The 20,321-nt window shown below is 51.0% G+C and overlaps 13 non-coding genes and 1 pseudogene across 13 annotated transcripts; all 14 read left to right on the forward strand.

The window, feature by feature from the left end:
- Positions 1 to 12,061: 12,061 nt before the first annotated feature.
- LOC135009605 (U1 spliceosomal RNA) lies at positions 12,062 to 12,225 on the forward strand. Its single transcript, XR_010209139.1, has one exon. It is a non-coding gene; the product is annotated as a U1 spliceosomal RNA (small nuclear RNA).
- Positions 12,226 to 12,377: 152 nt separating this feature from the next.
- LOC135009548 (U1 spliceosomal RNA) lies at positions 12,378 to 12,519 on the forward strand (annotated as a pseudogene).
- Positions 12,520 to 13,211: 692 nt separating this feature from the next.
- Positions 13,212 to 13,375, forward strand: LOC135009485 (U1 spliceosomal RNA). The gene has a single exon (XR_010209026.1). It is a non-coding gene; the product is annotated as a U1 spliceosomal RNA (small nuclear RNA).
- Positions 13,376 to 13,527: 152 nt separating this feature from the next.
- On the forward strand, positions 13,528 to 13,690 carry LOC135009683 (U1 spliceosomal RNA). The gene has a single exon (XR_010209202.1). It is a non-coding gene; the product is annotated as a U1 spliceosomal RNA (small nuclear RNA).
- Positions 13,691 to 14,364: 674 nt separating this feature from the next.
- On the forward strand, positions 14,365 to 14,528 carry LOC135009837 (U1 spliceosomal RNA). The gene has a single exon (XR_010209334.1). It is a non-coding gene; the product is annotated as a U1 spliceosomal RNA (small nuclear RNA).
- Positions 14,529 to 15,500: 972 nt separating this feature from the next.
- On the forward strand, positions 15,501 to 15,664 carry LOC135009836 (U1 spliceosomal RNA). The gene has a single exon (XR_010209333.1). It is a non-coding gene; the product is annotated as a U1 spliceosomal RNA (small nuclear RNA).
- Positions 15,665 to 15,816: 152 nt separating this feature from the next.
- On the forward strand, positions 15,817 to 15,979 carry LOC135009624 (U1 spliceosomal RNA). The gene has a single exon (XR_010209157.1). It is a non-coding gene; the product is annotated as a U1 spliceosomal RNA (small nuclear RNA).
- A 671-nt stretch (positions 15,980 to 16,650) lies between these two features.
- Positions 16,651 to 16,815, forward strand: LOC135009625 (U1 spliceosomal RNA). Its single transcript, XR_010209158.1, has one exon. It is a non-coding gene; the product is annotated as a U1 spliceosomal RNA (small nuclear RNA).
- A 152-nt stretch (positions 16,816 to 16,967) lies between these two features.
- On the forward strand, positions 16,968 to 17,130 carry LOC135009573 (U1 spliceosomal RNA). Its single transcript, XR_010209112.1, has one exon. It is a non-coding gene; the product is annotated as a U1 spliceosomal RNA (small nuclear RNA).
- Positions 17,131 to 17,804: 674 nt separating this feature from the next.
- LOC135009840 (U1 spliceosomal RNA) lies at positions 17,805 to 17,966 on the forward strand. The gene has a single exon (XR_010209337.1). It is a non-coding gene; the product is annotated as a U1 spliceosomal RNA (small nuclear RNA).
- A 153-nt stretch (positions 17,967 to 18,119) lies between these two features.
- Positions 18,120 to 18,282, forward strand: LOC135009567 (U1 spliceosomal RNA). The gene has a single exon (XR_010209106.1). It is a non-coding gene; the product is annotated as a U1 spliceosomal RNA (small nuclear RNA).
- A 674-nt stretch (positions 18,283 to 18,956) lies between these two features.
- On the forward strand, positions 18,957 to 19,120 carry LOC135009495 (U1 spliceosomal RNA). Its single transcript, XR_010209036.1, has one exon. It is a non-coding gene; the product is annotated as a U1 spliceosomal RNA (small nuclear RNA).
- A 152-nt stretch (positions 19,121 to 19,272) lies between these two features.
- Positions 19,273 to 19,435, forward strand: LOC135009602 (U1 spliceosomal RNA). Its single transcript, XR_010209136.1, has one exon. It is a non-coding gene; the product is annotated as a U1 spliceosomal RNA (small nuclear RNA).
- A 674-nt stretch (positions 19,436 to 20,109) lies between these two features.
- On the forward strand, positions 20,110 to 20,273 carry LOC135009496 (U1 spliceosomal RNA). The gene has a single exon (XR_010209037.1). It is a non-coding gene; the product is annotated as a U1 spliceosomal RNA (small nuclear RNA).
- Positions 20,274 to 20,321: the final 48 nt, after the last annotated feature.

The following is a 20,321-nucleotide window of genomic DNA, read 5'->3' on the forward strand; positions in this document are numbered from 1 at the left end:
ACTCCTCCCTCCTCCTCCTCCCGCTGTGTCCGGCCCTCCCTCCCTGCAGTATGCGGTATTTATCAAGGTCTCTATGGTCACCAGTCACCCCCCCTTCCCCCTCTCGCCCTCCCTGCTGTGTGTCCGTCTCCCCCCCCCTGCTGTGTGTCCGTCGCCCCCCCCCCTTGCCCTCCCTGCTGTGTGTCCCCCCCCTCCTCCCTGCAGTGTGTTCCCCCCCGCGCCCTCCCTGCTGTGTGTCCGGCCACCCTCCCCTCCTCCCGCTGTGTCCGGCCACCCTCCCCTCCTCCCGCTGTGTCCGGCCACCCCCCCTCCCGCTGTGTCCGGCCATCCCCCCCTCTCGCTGTGTCCGTCCACCCCCTACCTCCCGCTGTGTCCGGCCACCCCCCCCCTCCCGCTGTGACCGGCCACCCCCCCCACTCCCGCTGTGTCTGGCCACCCCCCCCCCTCCCGCTGTGTCCGGCCACCCTCCCCTCCTCCCGCTGTGTCCGGCCACCCTCCCCTCCTTCCGCTGTGTCCGGCCACCCCCCCCTCCCGCTGTGTCCGGCCACCCCCCCCTCCCGCTGTGTCCGTCCACCCCCCCCCTCCCGCTGTGTCCGGCCACCCCCCCCCTCCCGCTGTGTCCGGCCACCCCCCCTCCTCCCGCTGTGTCCGGCCACCCCCCCTCCTCCCGCTGTGTCCGGCCACCCCCCCTCCTCCCGCTGTGTCCGTCCACCCCCCCTCCTCCTCTCTGCTGTGTGTCCGTTCTCCCCCCGCCCTCCCTGCTGTGTGTCCGTCCCCCCCCGCCCTCCCTGCAGCGCCTGACACACGCACACGCAGCGCCTGACACACACGCACACATGCAGCACCTGACACACACACACAGACGCAGCACCTGACACTCACACGGACCTGACACACACGCACACACTCACACGCAGCGCCTGACACACACAGACACGCAGCGCCTGACACACACAGACACGCAGCGCCTGACACACACACACTCACGCACCTGACACACACACTCACGCACCTGACACACACACACACACTCACGCACCTGACACACACACACTCACGCACCTGACACACGCACACTCACGCACCTGACACACGCACACGGCTCGCAGCACCTGACACACACACAGCACCTGACACACACACACACACGCAGCACCTGACACACAGACATGCAGCGCCTGACACACACACGCAGACACGCAGCACCTGACACACACACGCAGACACGCAGCACCTGACACACACACACACACGCAGCACCTGACACACACACGCAGACATGCAGCACCTGACACACACACGCAGACACGCAGCACCTGACACACACACGCAGACACGCAGCACCTGACACAGACACGCAGCACCTGACACACACACACATACGCAGCACCTGACACACACACACAGCACCTGACACACACACACGCAGCACCTGACACAGACATGCAGCGCCTGACACACACACGCAGACATGCAGCACCTGACACACACATGCAGCACCTGACAGACACACACACACACACACACACACATGCAGCACCTGACACACCCACACACACAGACATGCAGCACCTGACACACCCACACACACACGCAGCACCTGACACACATACATACATGTGGCATTTAACGCACACACGCACAGCACCTGACACACAATCATATACACTCAGAGCACCTAACACACACATACACTCGCAGCACCTCACACACACTCGTATACACACGCAGCACCTGCCACTCACACATATATACACATGTAGCACCTGCCACTCCCACATACATGAACAGCACCTAACACACACATATATACATGCAGCACCTGACACACACATACACGTGCAGCACCTGACAGTCACACACATACAGATGCGACACAAACACATACACGCTCAACACCTGACACCCACGTGGCAGCTGACACATACAAATGCAGCACCTGAGATACACACATATACACGTGCAGCACCTGAGACACACACATACACGTACAGCACCTGACACACACACACATGTATGTACACGCGCGGCTCCAGGCACACACATACGTACGTACACACGCGGAATTTAAAACACACACACACTTACACGTGCGGCACCTGACACACATGTACGAACACGCGTGGCTCCTGACACACACACACGCGTGGCTCCTGACACACACACACACACACACACACACATGTACGAACACGCTCGGCTCCTGACACACACACGTATATACGTATACGCACGGCACCTGACACCTACACGTATGTACGTATACGCACGGCTCCTGACACCCACACGCATGTACACGCGCGGCTCCTGGCACACACACACACACACACACACACGTACGTACACGCGCGGCACCTGACACACGCCTGTACGTACACACATGCACAGCACCTGACATACACACATGTAGGTATGCGCCACCTGACACACACACACACACACACACGTACACGCACGACACTTGACACACACGTACGTACACGCACGGCACTGACACGTATGTACGCGCACGGCACCTGACACTCACGTACATACTAGTGATGAGTGGGTTCGGTTCGTCGGAATCCGAACCCCCCGAACTTCACCCATTTTACACGGGTCCGAGGCAGGTTCGAACCTTCCCGCCTTGCTCGGCTAGCCCGAGCGCGCACGAACGTCATTATACCGCTGTCGGATTCTCGCGAGATTCGGATGTCTGCATTCGTGGAAAGGGATCCCATGTGTAAACATGGGACCCCTTTCAGTCCGTCTGGTCCGGGTGTTCGGTTTGTTGTTTTGCCAAGTACGTGGATTTAATCTGGAACCTGGATCAGGTGAGTATAATTATCTTTTATTTTCAGGTACCCGTGGATTCTACTTGGAGAAGAGGACCGACTGCTTCATGTCAACATAGGTAAGTATGTGTGTGTCGGCAGGTGGGAAATAAAGTTATACTTTCACGGTGTCTGTGTCCTGTTTTTATTTGGGTATTTTTCCCCCAGTAGAACTACAGGTACCAGCGGGCCCGTTTTTCTCCTGCATGCTGGTACTTGTGGTTCTCCAAGTACCAGCTTGCGGGGGAGGCTTGCTGGGACTTGTAGTACTACTAGAAAAAACAATATTCTTTAAATTTTCTCAAGGCTATCAGCCTCCCATCCTCAGCCCTTGGATGGGGGGGACAGCCTCGGGCTTCACCCCTGGCCCTTAGGTGGCTGGGGGGGGGGACCCCTTGATTGAAGGGGTCCCCACTCCCCCAGGGTACCCTGGCCAGGGGTGACTAGTTGGATATTTAATGCCACGGCCGCAGGGCACTGTATAAAAGTGACCCCCGGCTGTGGCATTATCTGTCCAGCTAGTGGAGCCCGATGCTGGTGTAAAAAATACGGGGGACCCCTACTCTTTTTGTCCCCCGTATTTTTTGCACCAGCACCAGGCGCAGAGCCCGGTGCTGGTTTTAAAAATACGGGGGATCCCCTGTCCGTTTTTCCCCCGGATTTTTAGAACCAGGACCGGCTCGAAGAGCCCGAGGCTGGTTATGCTTTGGAGGGGGGACCCACGCAATTTTTTTTTCGGGTTTTTCACATTCCATTTAAAAAATAAATAATATTTTAAAAAATATATAAATAATACTTGTGCCTCCAAAAAAGACAAACCAAGTACCTAATCCCTTCTAATATAAATAGATATGCTATTACCAAAAAAAAAAAACTGCATAAAAAAAAACATGTTTTTAAAAATTTTTTATTAGATTCCGCCAGCAAAGTGTGGCGGATTGAAAATGACGAATTTACTGTTTAAAAGCACTGTTGTCGAATTTACAAACTTCAATTGAATATACTTTTGTCGAATTGCCGCATTTGTACCATTGCAGAAAAGTCGAATTTGTCAAATGTCGAATTTTAAAGTCGAATTTTGAAAGCCTGTAAGAATAGGCTCCGTCCCCTTCTACCCCTGTACCTTGCTCTCTCCTGTCTGTGCTCTCTCCCGTCTGTAGGACTAGGCCCCGCCCCCTTCTTACCCTCCTGTGACTGCTCTCTCCTGACAAGTGGACCAGGCCTGCCCCCTACACGCTGCTGGTGTCTTCATTGTTACTTGGTCTGGAGCTCCGTTGGGGAGAGAACTCACGTGAGCTCATTAAGAATGAGGAACTGGGATGTTTTAATTTTATTGTGAGTAGTGTAGTGTGGTGATGTAGTATGTTGTATGGGGGGTATAGTGTAATTATGAAGTGCAGCATATGGGAGGGCTGTAGCATAGTGATGTAGTGTGGCATATGGGGGGTGGTAGCGCATAGGCGTGCGTACAGGGGGTGCCTGGTGCGCACAGGCACTCCCTAATGTCCAGCACCGCTGCACGCCACGCTTGAGTAGCACAGTGATCGCTGAGTGTGTGATCGGTGGAGCCTAGCCTGCAGCTCATTTCCGTACCTCCCACCACCGCTGCACCCGACCCCCCTCTGCCTGCTGCTAATACTATGCTGAGTGCATTCGTCGGCGGCCTCACTGGGGGGACTGGCGTCACCTTGCAATGTGACGTGGTGATGTCCGCCCATGCTCTCCTCCCGCCCACCTGTGCTTTCCTCCTGCTGCGGTCTCTCAGTCCTAGTGTGCCGCGGCCGCCACACCACTGGCAGTGTTCCTCTAGGAGGGACTGGGAGCTGCTGGCAGACACATTCTGCTGAGACTTACTTGTCAGTGCGGGTTCCGGACGGCAGGCGGCGGGTGGGAGGGCAGACGGGGAGCAGGTGTCACAAGGAGTGTGTGGGTAACTAATTAACAATACTTCCGCTCAACGTGGCACTGCTGGTCCTTCATCTCCCATGTCTCTTCACCAGGTGGCGGGCGGCCCGGAAATTAAGTGATGTGTTGTGCAGCAGTCAGTGTGAAGTGACTGTGAGTAACACTGGTGGTGCTGATGATGCTGCTGCAGAATCTGGAAGCAATTAATTCATAAATATAATATACTCTATCAGTGTTTCTCTGACGTCCTAGTGGATGCTGGGAACTCCGTAAGGACCATGGGGATTAGCGGCTCCGCAGGATACTGGGCACAAAAGTAAAGCTTTAGGACTACCTGGTGTGCACTGGCTCCTCCCCCTATGACAATCCTCCAAGCCTCAGTTAGATTTTTGTGCCCGGCCGAGAAGGGTGCACACTAGGGGCTCTCCTGAGCTTCTTAGTGAAAGTTTTGTTTTAGGTTTTTTATTTTCAGTGAGACCTGCTGGCAACAGGCTCACTGCATCGAGGGACTAAGGGGAGAAGAAGCGAACTCACCTGCGTGCAGAGTGGATTGGGCTTCTTAGGCTACTGGACACCATTAGCTCCAGAGGGACCGAACACAGGCCCAGCCTCGGAGCTCGGTCCCAGAGCCGCGCCGCCGGCCCCCTTACAGAGCCAGAAGCAAGAAGAGGTCCGGAAAATCGGCGGCAGAAGACATCCTGTCTTCACCAAGGTAGCGCACAGCACTGCAGCTGTGCGCCATTGCTCCTCAGCACACTTCACACTTCGGTCACTGAGGGTGCAGGGCGCTAGGGGGGGGCGCCCTGAGCAGCAATAGAAACACCTTGGCTGGCGAAAATACATCACATATAGCCCCCAGGGCTATATGGATGAATTTTAACCCCTGGCAGATTCCACAGAAAAACGTGAGAAAAGGCCGCCGAGAAGGGGGCGGAGCCTATCTCCTCAGCACACTGGCGCCATTTTCTCTCACAGCGCCGTTGGAGGGAAACTCCCTGGCTCTCCCCTGCAGTTACTACACTACAGAAAGGGGTTAAAAAAGAGAGGGGGGCACTAATTAGGCGTAGTATAACAATACAGCAGCTATAAGGGGAAAAACACTTATATAAGGTTATCCCTGTATATATATATATATATATATAGCGCTCTGGTGTGTGCTGGCATACTCTCCCTCTGTCTCCCCAAAGGGCTAGTGGGGTCCTGTCCTCTATCAGAGCATTCCCTGTGTGTATGCTGTGTGTCGGTACGATTGTGTCGACATGTATGAGGAGGAAAATGGTGTGGAGGCGGAGCAATTGCCTGTAATGGAGTTGTCACCCCCTAGGGAGTCGACACCTGAGTGGCTGAGCTTATGGAAGGAATTACGTGACAGTGTCAGCTCTTTACAAAAGATTGATGACATGAGACAGCCGGCTACTCAGCCTGTGCCTGTCCAGGTGTCTCAAAAGCCATCAGGGGCTCTAAAACGCCCGTTACCGCAGATGGCAGATACAGACGCCGACACGGATACTGATTCCAGTGTCGACGATTAAGAGACGAATGTGACTTCCAGTAGGGCCACACGTTACATGATTGAGGCTATGGAAAATGTTTTTACACATTTCTGATAATACCAGTACCACTAAAAAGGGTATTATGTTGGGTGAGAAAAAACTGCCTGTAGTTTTTCCTGCATCTGAGGAATTAAATGAAGTGTGTGATGATGCGTGGGTTTCCCCCGATAAAAACTGTTAATTCCTAAAAAGTTATTAGCATCATACCCCTTCCCGCCAGAGGATAGGGCACATTGGGAAACACCCCCTAGGGTGAATAAAGCGCTCACACGCTTGTCTAAACAGGTGGCACTACCGTCCCCGGATACGGCCGCCCTTAAGGAACCTGCTGACAGAAAGCAGTAAAATATCCTAAAATGTATATACACTCACACGGGTGTGATACTGCGACCAGCAATCGCCTCAGCCTGGATGTGCAGTGCTGGGGTGGCTTGGTCGGATTCCCTGACTGACAATATTGATACCCTAGATAGGGACAGTATATTACTGACTATAGAGCATTTAAAAGATGCTTTCTATATATGCGTTGTGCACAGAGGGATATTTGCCGACTGGCATCAAGAGTAAGTGCGCTGTCCATTTCTGCCAGAAGAGGGTTATGGACAAGACAGTGGTCAGGTGATGCTGATTCCAAAAGGCATATGGAAGTATCGCCTTATAAAAGGGAGGAGTTATTTGGGGTAGGTCTAACAGACCTGGTGGCCACGGCAACGGCTGGGAAATCCACATTTTTACCCCAGGTAGCCTCTCAACATAAGAAGACGCCGTATTATCAGGCGCAGTCCTTTGGGCCCCATAAGGGCAAGCGGGCAAAAGGCTCCTCATTTCTGCCCCGTGGCAGAGGGAGAGGAAAAAGGCTGCAGCAAACAGCCAGTTCCCAGGAACAGAAACGGTGGGGGCCCGTCTCATAAATTTCAGCGTGCAGTGGGCTCACTCACAGGTGGACCCCTGGATCCTTCAGGTGGTATCTCAGGGGTACAAATTGGAATTTGAGACGTCTCCCCTTCGCCGTTTTCCTAAAGTCTGCTTTACCGACGTCTCCCTCCGACAGGGAGGCGGTATGGGAAGCCATTCACAAGCTGTATTCCCAGCAGGTGATAATCAAGGTACCCCTCCTACAACAGGGAAAGGGGTATTATTCCACGCTGTTTGTGGTACCGAAGCCGGACGGCTCGGTGAGACCTAATTTAAATCTGAAATCCTTGAACACTTACATACAAAGGTTCAAATTCAAGATGGAGTCACTCAGAGCGGTGATGGCAAACCGGGAAGAAGGGGATTATATGGTGTCTCTGGACATCAAGGATGCTTATCTCCATGTCCCAAATTACCCTTCTCACCAAGGGTACCTCAGGTTTGTGGTACAGAACTGTCACTATCAGTTTCAGACGCTGCCGTTTGGTTTGTCCACGGCACCCCGGGTCTTTACCAAAGTAATGGCCGAAATGATGATACTCCTTCGAAGGAAGGGAGTTTTAATTATCCCTTACTTGGACGATCTCCGGATAAGGGCAAGATCCAGGGAACAGTTGGTAGTCGGGGTAGCACTATCTCAGGTAGTGTTGCGGCAGCACGGTTGGATTCTTAATATTCCAAAATCGCAGCTGATTCCGACGACACGTCTTCTATTCCTAAGGATGATCCTGGACACAGTCCAGAAAATAAGAATTTACTTACCGATAATTCTATTTCTCATAGTCCGTAGTGGATGCTGGGGACTCCGAAAGGACCATGGGGAATAGCGGCTCCGCAGGAGACTGGGCACAAAGTAAAAGCTTTAGGACTAGCTGGTGTGCACTGGCTCCTCCCCCTATGACCCTCCTCCAAGCCTCAGTTAGGATACTGTGCCCGGACGAGCGTACACAATAAGGAAGGATTTTGAATCCCGGGTAAGACTCATACCAGCCACACCAATCACACCGTACAACTTGTGATCTGAACCCAGTTAACAGCATGATAACAGAAGGAGCCTCTGAAAAGATGGCTCACAACAACAATAACCTGATTTTTGTAACAATAACTATGTACAAGTAATGCAGACAATCCGCACTTGGGATGGGCGCCCAGCATCCACTACAGACTATGAGAAATAGAATTATCGGTAAGTAAATTCTTATTTTCTCTAACGTCCTAGTGGATGCTGGGGACTCCGAAAGGACCATGGGGATTATACCAAAGCTCCCAACCGGGTGGGAGAGTGCGGATGACTCTGCAGCACCGAATGAGAGAACTCCAGGTCCTCCTCAGCCAGGGTATCAAATTTGTAGAATTTAGCAAACATGTTTTCCCCTGACCAAGTAGCTGCTCGGCAAAGTTGTAAAGCCGAGACCCCTCGGGCAGCCGCCCAAGATGAGCCCACTTTCCGTGTGGAATGGGCTTTTACAGATTTTGGCTGTGGCAGGCCTGCCACAGAATGTGCAAGCTGAATTGTACTACAAATCCAACGAGCAATCGTCTGCTTAGAAGCAGGAGCACCCAGCTTGCTGGGTGCATACAGGATAAACAGCGAATCAGATTTTCTGACTCCAGCCGTCCTGGAAACATATATTTTCAGGGCCCTGACTACGTCCAGCAACTTGGAATCCTCCAAGTCCCTAGTAGCCGCAGGCACCACATATGAAAAATTAGGTAAGGGCTTTTATAGGATAAAGCCGCCAATTCTGAGACACGATGTACAGAGAGCCAACGTAAAAAATAACAATGTTTATTAATAAAACATATAAAAAGATTAATTGTCAAATAACCGGTGAAAAATATATATAAATATATATAAGAACATTCTACCTTTGAGAAAGTCACGTGAACGTGACGAAACGCGTCAGGACCCGCCCCTATCCACACTCAGCTCAGGTGAAATCTTCCAGGTGTTCCTTGGTCCCCGCTGCACCCTCCTTCTACAGCATCCGACATCAGCGGCTTCAGCGCACACGCCGCCACGACCGGGTTGTGAGAGAGACGATCCATTCCTTTCCGCTGCACAGCGTATATGGGCATTGCAGGACATTGAAGCCGAGGACGCTCGGCTCTTACCAGCCCATTTTGGAAAGGTATTGAATATCAATTTCAACTGAGGGACTTTTTTATTCATTAGGATCCTACCAACACACCTGGTATTTATCAACTATCTAACAAGTGAATCACGGAACTTTTCACCCCAATAAGCTGAGTCATTACAATATACCACTAGTTCACGTCTAGTGACTGTTCTTATATATATTTGTATATATTTTTCACCGGTTATTTGACAATAAATCTTTTTATATGTTTTATTAATAAACATTGTTATTTTTTACGTTGGCTCTCTGTACATCATGTTTCGTTCCTGATATTCAGCGCAGCCGTTTGTTCTTTTTCTATGCTATCACCACAATACTACACATAGTATTCCGGCAAGCGCAGACTATCAGGAACATAAAATTGTGATTATTTAATTCTATGAAACACGTATTGGTTTTCACTTTTTATTTTGATGATTAGGCACTCGTTTGTTGCAGTTTTTTGTTTTGGTCAATTCTGAGACACGCCTGGCTAGCCTGCCAGGGCTAACAGCATTACCACTTTCCATGTGAGATATTTTAAGTCCACAGTGGTGAGTGGTTCAAACCAATGTGATTTTAGGAATCCCAAAACTACATTGAGATCCCAAGGTGCCACTGGAGGCACAAAAGGAGGCTGTATATGCAGTACTCCCTTGACAAACGTCTGAACTTCAGGAACAGAAGCCAGTTCTTTTTGGAAGAATATTGACAGGGCCGAAATTTGAACCTTAATGGACCCTAATTTGAAGCCCATAGACAGTCCTGTTTGCAGGAAATGCGGGAAACGACCCAGTTGAAATTCCTCTGTAGGGGCCTTCCTGGCCTCGCACCACGCAACATATTTACGCCAAATACGGTGATAATGTTGTATGGTTACATCCTTCCTGGCTTTGATCAGGGTAGGGATGACTTCATCCGGAATGCCTTTTTCCTTCAGGATCCGGCGTTCAACCGCCATGCCGTCAAACGCAGCCGCGGTAAGTCTTGGAACAGACATGGTCCCTGCTGGAGCAGGTCCTTTCTTAGAGGTAGAGGCCACGGGTCTTCCGTGAGCATCTCTTGAATTTCCGGGTACCAAGTCCTTCTTGGCCAATCCGGAGCCACGAGTATAGTCTTTACTCCTCTCCTTCTTATGATTCTCAGTACTTTTGGTATGAGAGGAAGAGGAGGGAACACATACACTGACTGGTACACCCACGGTGTTACCAGAGAGTCCACAGCTATTGCCTGAGGGTCCCTTGACCTGGCGCAATATCTGTCCAGTTTTTTGTTGAGGCGGGACGCCATCATGTCCACCCTTTGGTTTTTCCCAACGGTTCACAATCATGTGGAAGACTTCTGGGTGAAGTCCCCACTCCCCCGGGTGAAGATCGTGTCTGCTGAGGAAGTCTGCTTCCCAGTTGTCCACTCCCGGAATGAACACTGCTGACAGTGCTATCACATGATTCTCCGCCCAGCGAAGAATCCTTGCCACTTCCATCATTGCCCTCCTGCTTCTTGTGCCGCCCTGTCTGTTTACGTGGGCGACTGCCGTGATGTTGTCCGACTGGATCAACACCGGCTGACCCTGAAGCAGAGGTCTTGCCTGACTTAGGGCATTGTAAATGGCCCTTAGTTCCAGGATATTTATGTGAAGTGACGTTTCCATGCTTGACCACAAGCCCTGGAAATTTCTTCCCTGTGTGACTGCTCCCCAGCCTCTCAGGCTGGCATCCGTGGTCACCAGGACCCAATCCTGAATGCCGAATCTGCGGCCCTCTAGGAGATGAGCACTCTGTAACCACCACAGGAGAGACACCCTTGTCCTTGGAGACAGGGTTATCCGCTGATGCATTTGAAGATGCGATCCGGACCATTTGTCCAGCAGATCCCACTGAAAAGTTCTTGCGTGGAATCTGCCGAATGGAATCGCTTCGTAAGAAGCCACCATCTTTCCCAGGACCATTGTGCATTGATGTACTGACACTTGGCCTGGTCTTAGGAGGTTCCTGACTATGTCGGATAACTCCTTGGCTTTCTCCTCCGGGAGAAACACCTTTTTCTGTACTGTGTCCAGAATCATCCCTAGGAACAGCAGACGTGTCGTCGGAATCAGCTGCGATTTTGGAATATTTAGAATCCATCCGTGCTGTCGTAGTACTACTTGAGATAGTGCTACTCCGACCTCTAACTGTTCTCTGGACCTTGCCTGCTTACTTTGTGCCTTCCAATGCACAATGCAAACTACAGGTAGTGCTGCAGGGCCCACACCCTTTTACTTGCCGTACAGAGCAGCTCTGGAGCTGTTACAGTGCCCAGCTGCTGCAAGAAATCAGCTTGAATGCTTCAGGGGCTGGGGCATAGCCAACATGAGCCCCACACCGAAGGAGGGTGGAGGTGTTTAATGCGAACTAGGGGTCATCCAAGCGCCGCAAAAGGCCGCCATGCCCTGCACGCCCCTTTTCTCTTTTCATATGCAGACGAGGGTTGAAGCCAACTTTGACCCACTGCTTGGATGACATCACCGTATGCAAATCCATCTGCTGCAGGCCTTCCCCCAGGAATGCTTGCACTAGTTGTTGCATTTGGTTTGTTGTCTGGGGGTGCTTCATTATTAGGCAGCCTTCTGCCCTCCCATGTTCATCTGAAAATTTGTGTTCTCCCTGCAGTTGTTGTCCCCAGATGAGAGTTCCCTTGTGCTGCCTCAGTTGAATCTCCTTTACTTGACAGAGATGTGCCTGAGCAGCGGCCCTCCCCAGCCCTATCCCAAATCATACTTATTTTGCATAGGAGATACCATGGTCATGAAGATTGTTCTCCCAGGGTGAGGTTCATTCATTGCATTCTGGGTATGCTGACCCCTGTGATTTCCCCAAATGTGGGAAACTCGACTGCATTATTTGTGGTAGTGGGGGACTGTGTTTGTGCTTTCCTCTGGTCAGCTCTGGTAAAAGTCAGATTTATTTGTCTCAGATCTTCCTCTAGCCTTGTTCTTCTTTCGAGAGTTCCCTTGTGCTGCCTCAGTTGGATCTCCTTCACTTGACAGGGGGGTACCCGAGCAGCGACCCTCCCCAGCTCTAGCCCAAATTCTACTTACCTGGCAGGTGAGATACTATGATCATGTAGGTGCTTCTCCCAGGGCAAGGCTCACCCATTGCACTCTGGGTGTGCTGCTCCTGCGATTTCCCCAAATGTGGGAAACTTGACTGCATAATTTGTGTTTCCCCTGGTCGGCTCTCATATAATTCAGATCTCTTTGTCTCAGGTCTCTCTCCAGCCTAGTTTGCTGTCTGTTTCAACTTCTCTTTTCTTGAGCCGCTCCCTTCTATGCCCTTGCGCACTATCCTGACTTCTCCCGTCTGCTTACTTTGTGCCTTCCAATGCACAATGCAAACTACAGGTAGTGCTGCAGGGCCCACACCCTTTTGCTTGCCGTTCAGAGCAGCTCTGGAGCTGTTACAGTGCCCAGCTGCTGCAAGAAATCAGCTTGAATGCTTCAGGGGCTGGGGCATAGCCAACATGAGCCCCACACCGAAGGAGGGTGGAGGTGTTTAATGCGAACTAGGGGTCATCCAAGCGCCGCAAAAGGCCGCCATGCCCTGCACGCCCCTTTTCTCTTTTCATATGCAGACGAGGGTTGAAGCCAACTTTGACCCACTGCTTGGATGACATCACCATATGCAAATCCATCTGCTGCTGGCCTTCCCCCAGGAATGCTTGTACTAGTTGTTGCATTTGGTTTGTTGTTTGGGGGTGCTTCAGTATTAGGCAGCCTTCTGCCCTCCCATGTTTATCTGGAAATATGTGTTCTCCCTGCAGTTGTTGTCCCCAGATGAGAGTTCCCTTGTGCTGCCTCAGTTGAATCTCCTTTACTTGACAGAGACGTGCCTGAGCAGCGGCCCTCCCCAGCCCTATCCCAAATCATACTTATTTTGCATAGGCGATACCATGGTCATGAAGATTGTTCTCCCAGGGTGAGGTTCATTCATTGCATTCTGGGTATGCTGACCCCTGTGATTTCCCCAAATGTGGGAAACACGACTGCATTATTTGTGGTAGTGGGGGACTGTGTTTGTGCTTTCCTCTGGACAGCTCTGGTAAAAGTCAGATTTATTTGTCTCAGATCTTCCTCTAGCCTTGTTCTTCTTTCGAGAGTTCCCTTGTGCTGCCTCAGTTGGATCTCTTTCACTTGACAGGGGGGTGCCAGAGCAGCGACCCTCCCCAGCTCTAGCCCAACTCCTACTTACCTGCCAGGTGAGATACTTTGATCATGAAGGTGCTTCTCCCAGGGCAAGGCTCACCCATTGCACTCTGGGTGTGGTGCCCCTGCGATTTTCCCAAATGTGGGAAGCTTGACTGCATAATTTGTGTTTCCCCTGGTCAGCTCTCGTATAATTCAGATCTCTTTGTCTCAGGTCTCTCTCCAGCCTAGTTTGCTGTCTGTTTCCACTTCTTTTTTCATGAGCCCCTCCCTTTTATACCCTTGTGCACTATCCTGACTTCTCCTCCTGTCTGCTTACTTTGTGCCTTCCAATGCACAATGCAAACTACAGGTAGTGCTGCAGGGCCCACACCCTTTTACTTGCCGTACAGAGCAGCTCTGGAGCTGTTACAGTGCCCAGCTGCTGCAAGAAATCAGCTTGAATGCTTCAGGGGCTGGGGCATAGCCAACATGAGCCCCACACCGAAGGAGGGTGGAGGTGTTTAATGTGAACTAGGGGTCATCCAAGTGCCGCAAAAGGCCGCCATGCCCTGCACGCCCCTTTTCTCTTTTCATATGCAGACGAGGGTTGAAGCCAACTTTGACCCACTGCTTGGATGACATCACCGTATGCAAATCCATCTGCTGCAGGCCTTCCCCCAGGAATGCTTGCACTAGTTGTTGCATTTGGTTTGTTGTTTGGGGGTGCTTCAGTATTAGGCAGCCTTCTGCCCTCCCATGTTCATCTGAAAATATGTGTTCTCCCTGCAGTTGTTGTCCCCAGATGAGAGTTCCCTTGTGCTGCCTCAGTTGAATCTCCTTTACTTGACAGAGATGTGCCTGAGCAGCGGCCCTCCCCAGCCCTATCCCAAATCATACTTATTTTGCATAGGAGATACCATGGTCATGAAGATTGTTCTCCCAGGGTGAGGTTCATTCATTGTATTCTGGGTATGCTGACCCCTGTGATTTCCCCAAATGTGGGAAACTCGACTGCATTATTTGTGGTAGTGGGGGACTGTGTTTGTGCTTTCCTCTGGTCAGCTCTGGTAAAAGTCAGATTTATTTGTCTCAGATCTTCCTCTAGCCTTGTTCTTCTTTCGAGAGTTCCCTTGTGCTGCCTCAGTTGGATCTTTTTCACTTGACAGGGGGGTGCCCGAGCAGCGACCCTCCCCAGCTCTAGCCCAACTCCTACTTACCTGCCAGGTGAGATACTATGATCATGAAGGTGCTTCTCCCAGGGCAAGGCTCACCCATTGCACTCTGATTTCCCCAAATGTGGGAAGCTTGACTGCATAATTTGTGTTTCCCCTGGTCGGCTCTCGTATAATTCAGATCTCTTTGTCTCAGGTCTCTCTCCAGCCTAGTTTGCTGTCTGTTTCCACTTCTTTTTTCATGAGCCCCTCCCTTTTATACCCTTGTGCACTATCCTGACTTCTCCTCCTGTCTGCTTACTTTGTGCCTTCCAATGCACAATGCAAACTACAGGTAGTGCTGCAGGGCCCACACCCTTTTACTTGCCGTACAGAGCAGCTCTGGAGCTGTTACAGTGCCCAGCTGCTGCAAGAAATCAGCTTGAATGCTTCAGGGGCTGGGGCATAGCCAACATGAGCCCCACACCGAGGGAGGGTGGAGGTGTTTAATGCGAACTAGGGGTCATCCAAGCGCCGCAAAAGGCCGCCATGCCCTGCACGCCCCTTTTCTCTTTTCATATGCAGACGAGGGTTGAAGCCAACTTTGACCCACTGCTTGGATGACATCACCGTATGCAAATCCATCTGCTGCAGGCCTTTCCCCAGGAATGCTTGCACTAGTTGTTGCATTTGGTTTGTTGTTTGGGGGTGCTTCAGTATTAGGCAGCCTTCTGCCCTCCCATGTTCATCTGAAAATATGTGTTCTCCCTGCAGTTGTTGTCCCCAGATGAGAGTTCCCTTGTGCTACCTCAGTTGAATCTCCTTTACTTGACAGAGATGTGCCTGAGCAGCGGCCCTCCCCAGCCCTATCCCAAATCATACTTATTTTGCATAGGAGATACCATGGTCATGAAGATTGTTCTCCCAGGGTGAGGTTCATTCATTGCATTCTGGGTATGCTGACCCCTGTGATTTTCCCAAATTTGGGAAACTCGACTGCATTATTTGTGGTAGTGGGGGACTGTGTTTGTGCTTTCCTCTGGTCAGCTCTGGTAAAAGTCAGATTTCTTTGTCTCAGATCTTCCTCTAGCCTTGTTCTTCTTTCGAGAGTTTCCTTGTGCTGCCTCAGTTGGATCTCCTTCACTTGACAGGGGGGTGCCCGAGCAGCGACCCTCCCAAGCTCTAGCCCAACTCCTACTTACCTGCCAGGTGAGATACTATAATCAGGAAGGTGCTTCTCCCAGGGCAAGGCTCACCCATTGCACTCTGGGTGTGCTGCTCCTGCGATTTCCCCAAATGTGGGAAACTTGACTGCATAATTTGTGTTTCCCCTGGTCGGCTCTCGTATAATTCAGATCTCTTTGTCTCAGGTCTCTCTCCAGCCTAGTTTGCTGTCTGTTTCAACTTCTCTTTTCTTGAGCCGCTCCCTTCTATGCCCTTGCGCACTATCCTGACTTCTCCCGTCTGCTTACTTTGTGCCTTCCAATGCACAATGCAAACTACAGGTAGTGCTGCAGGGCCCACACCCTTTTACTTGCCGTTCAGAGCAGCTCTGGAGCTGTTACAGTGCCCAGCTGCTGCAATAAATCAGCTTGAATGCTTCAGGGGATGGGGCATGGCCAACATGAGCCCCACACCAAAGGAGGGTGGGGGTGTTTAATGCGAACTAGGGGTCATCCAAGCACCGCAAAAGGCCGCCATGCCCTGCACGCCCCTTTTCTCTTTTCATATGCAGATGAGGGTTGAAGCCAACTTTGACCCACTGCTTGGATGACATCACCGTATGCAAATCCGTCTTCTGCAGAACTTCCCCCAGGAATGCTTGCACTAGTTGTTGCATTTGGTTTGTTGTTTGGGGGTGCTTCAGTATTAGGCAGCCTTCTGCCCTCCCATGTTCATCTGAAAATATGTGTTCTCCCTGCAGTTGTTGTCCCCAGATGAGAGTTCCCTTGTGCTGCCTCAGTTGAATCTCCTTTACTTGACAGAGATGTGCATGAGCAGCGGCCCTCCCCAGCCCTATCCCAAATCATACTTATTTTGCATAGGAGATACCATGGTCATGAAGATTACTCTCCCAGGGTAAGGTTCATTCATTGCATTCTGGGTATGCTGACCCCTGTGATTTCCCCAAATGTGGGAAACGCGACTGCTTTATTTGTTGGTAGTGGGGGACTGTGTTTGTGTTTTCCTCTGGTCAGCTCTGGTAAAAGTCAAATTTCTTTGTTTCAGATCTTCCTCTAGCCTTGTTCTTCTTTCGAGAGTTTCCTTGTGCTGCCTCAGTTGGATCTCCTTCACTTGACAGGGGGGTGCCCGAGCAGCGACCCTCCCCAGCTCTAGCCCAACTCCTACTTACCTGCCAGGTGAGATACTATGATCATGAAGGTGCTTCTCCCAGGGCAAGGCTCACCCATTGCACTCTGGGTGTGCTGCCCCTGCGATTTCCCCAAATGTGGGAAACTTGACTGCATAATTTGTGTTTCCCCTGGTCAGGTCTCGTATAATTCAGATCTCTTTGTCTCAGGTCTCTCTCCAGCCTAGTTTGCTGTCTGTTTCAACTTCTCTTTTCTTGAGCCGCTCCCTTTTATACCCTTGTGCACTATCCTGACTTCTCCTCCTGTCTGCTTACTTTGTGCCTTCCAATGCGCAATGCAAACTACAGGTAGTGCTGCAGGGCCCACACCCTTTTACTTGCCTTACTGAACAGCTCTGGAGCTGTTACAGTGCCAAGCTGCTGCAAGAAATCAGCTTGAATGCTTCAGGGGATGGGGCATGGCCAACATGAGCCCCACACCGAAGGAGGGTGGAGGTGTTTAATGCGAACTAAGGGTCATCCAAGCGCCGCAAAAGGCCGCCATGCCCTGCATACCCCTTTTCTCTTTTCATATGCAGATGAGGGTTCCAGCCAACTTTGGCCCACTGCTTGGATGACATCACCGTATGCAATTCCGTCTTCTGCAGAACTTCCCCCAGGAATGCTTGTACTAGTTGTTGCATTTGGTTTGTTGTTTGGGGGTGCTTCAGTATTAGGCAGCCTTCTGCCCTCCCATGTTCATCTGAAAATATGTGTTCTCCCTGCAGTTGTTGTCCCCAGATGAGAGTTTCCTTGTGCTGCCTCAGTTGAATCTCCTTTACTTGACAGAGATGTGCATGAGCAGCGGCCCTCCCCAGCCCTATCCCAAATCATACTTATTTTGCATAGGAGATACCATGGTCATGAAGATTGTTCTCCCAGGGTGAGGTTCATTCATTGCATTTTGGGTATGCTGACCCCTGTGATTTCCCCAAATGTGGGAAACTCGACTGCATTATTTGTGGTAGTGGGGACTGTGTTTGTGCTTTCCTCTGGTCAGCTCTGGAAAAAGTCAGATTTCTTTGTCTCAGATCTTCCTCTAGCCTTGTTCTTCTTTCGAGAGTTCCCTTGTGCTGCCTCAGTTTGATCTCTTTCACTTGACAGGGGGGTGCCCGAACAGCGACTTTCCCCAGCTCTAGCCCAACTCCTACTTACCTGCCAGGTGAGATACTATGATCATGAAGGTGCTTCTCCCAGGGCAAGGCTCACCCATTGCACTCTGGGTGTGCTGCCCCTGCGATTTCCCCAAATGTGGGAAACTTGACTGCATAATTTGTGTTTCCCCTGGTCGGCTCTCGTATAATTCAGATCTCTTTGTCTCAGGTCTCTCTCCAGCCTAGTTTGCTGTCTGTTTCCACTTCTCTTTTCTTCAGCCGCTCCCTTCTATACCCTTGTGCACTATCCTGACTTCTCCTCCCGTCTGCTTACTTTGTGCCTTCCAATGCACAATGCAAACTACAGGTAGTGCTGCAGGGCCCACACCCTTTTACTTGCCTTACAGAGCAGCTCTGGAGCTGTTACAGTGCCCAGCTGCTGCAAGAAATCAGCTTGAATGCTTCAGGGGATGGGGCATGGCCAACATGAGCCCCACACCAAAGGAGGGTGGAGGTGTTTAATGCGAACTAGGGGTCATCCAAGCACCGCAAAAGGCCGCCATGCCCTGCACGCCCCTTTTCTCTTTTCATATGCAGATGAGGGTTGAAGCCAACTTTGACCCACTGCTTGGATGACATCACCGTATGCAAATCCGTCTTCTGCAGAACTTCCCCCAGGAATGCTTGCACTAGTTGTTGCATTTGGTTTGTTGTTTGGGGGTGCTTCAGTATTAGGCAGCCTTTTGCCCTCCCATGTTCATCTGAAAATATGTGTTCTCCCTGCAGTTGTTGTCCCAAGATGAGAGTTCCCTTGTGCTGCCTCAGTTGAATCTCCTTTACTTGACAGAGATGTGCATGAGCAGCGGCCCTCCCCAGCCCTATTCCAAATCATACTTATTTTGCATAGGAGATACCATGGTCATGAAGATTTTTCTCCCAGGGTGAGGTTCATTCATTGCATTTTGGGTATGCTGACCCCTGTGATTTCCCCAAATGTGGGAAACTTGACTGCATTATTTGTGGTAGTGGGAGACTGTGTTTGTGCTTTCCTCTGGTCAGCTCTGGTAAAAGTCAGATTTCTTTGTCTCAGATTTTCCTTTAGCCTTGTTCTTCTTTCGAGAGTTCCCTTGTGCTGCCTCAGTTGGATCTCCTTCACTTTACAGGGGGGTACCCGAGCAGCGACCCTCCCCAGCTCTAGCCCAACTCCTACTTACCTGCCAGGTGAGATACTATGATCATGAAGGTGCTTCTCCCAGGGCAAGGCTCACCCATTGTACTCTGGGTGTGCTGCTCCTGCGATTTCCCCAAATGTGGGAAACTTGACTGCATAATTTGTGTTTCCCCTGGTCGGCTCTCGTATAATTCAGATCTCTTTGTCTCAGGTCTCTCTCCAGCCTAGTTTGCTGTCTGTTTCCACTTCTCTTTTCTTCAGCCGCTCCCTTCTATACCCTTGTGCACTATCCTGACTTCTCCTCCCGTCTGCTTACTTTGTGCCTTCCAATGCACAATGCAAACTACAGGTAGTGCTGCAGGGCCCACACCCTTTTACTTGCCTTACAGAGCAGCTCTGGAGCTGTTACAGTGCCCAGCTGCTGCAAGAAATCAGCTTGAATGCTTCAGGGGCTGGGGCATAGCCAACATGAGCCCCACACCGAAGGAGGGTGGAGGTGTTTAATGCAAACTAGGGGTCAGACAAGCGCCGCAAAAGGCCACCATGCCCTGCACGCCCCTTTTCTGTTTTCATATGCAGACGAGGGTTGAAGCCAACTTTGACCCACTGCTTGGATGACATCACCATATGCAAATCCATCTGCGGCAGGCCTTCCCCCAGGAATGCTTGCACTAGTTGTTGCATTTGGTTTGTTGTTTGGAGGTGCTTCAGTATTAGGCAGCCTTCTGCCCTCCTATGTTCATCTGAAAATATGTGTTCTCCCTGCAGTTGTTGTCCCAAGATGAGAGTTCCCTTGTGCTGCCTCAGTTGAATCTCCTTTACTTGACAGAGATGTGCATGAGCAGCGGCCCTCCCCAGCCCTATTCCAAATCATACTTATTTTGCATAGGAGATACCATGGTCATGAAGATTTTTCTCCCAGGGTGAGGTTCATTCATTGCATTTTGGGTATGCTGACCCCTGTGATTTCCCCAAATGTGGGAAACTTGACTGCATTATTTGTGGTAGTGGGAGACTGTGTTTGTGCTTTCCTCTGGTCAGCTCTGGTAAAAGTCAGATTTCTTTGTCTCAGATTTTCCTTTAG

This window comes from Pseudophryne corroboree, unplaced genomic scaffold, assembly GCF_028390025.1.
Source record: "Pseudophryne corroboree isolate aPseCor3 unplaced genomic scaffold, aPseCor3.hap2 scaffold_227, whole genome shotgun sequence".
Classification (NCBI taxonomy): Eukaryota; Metazoa; Chordata; class Amphibia; order Anura; family Myobatrachidae; genus Pseudophryne; species Pseudophryne corroboree.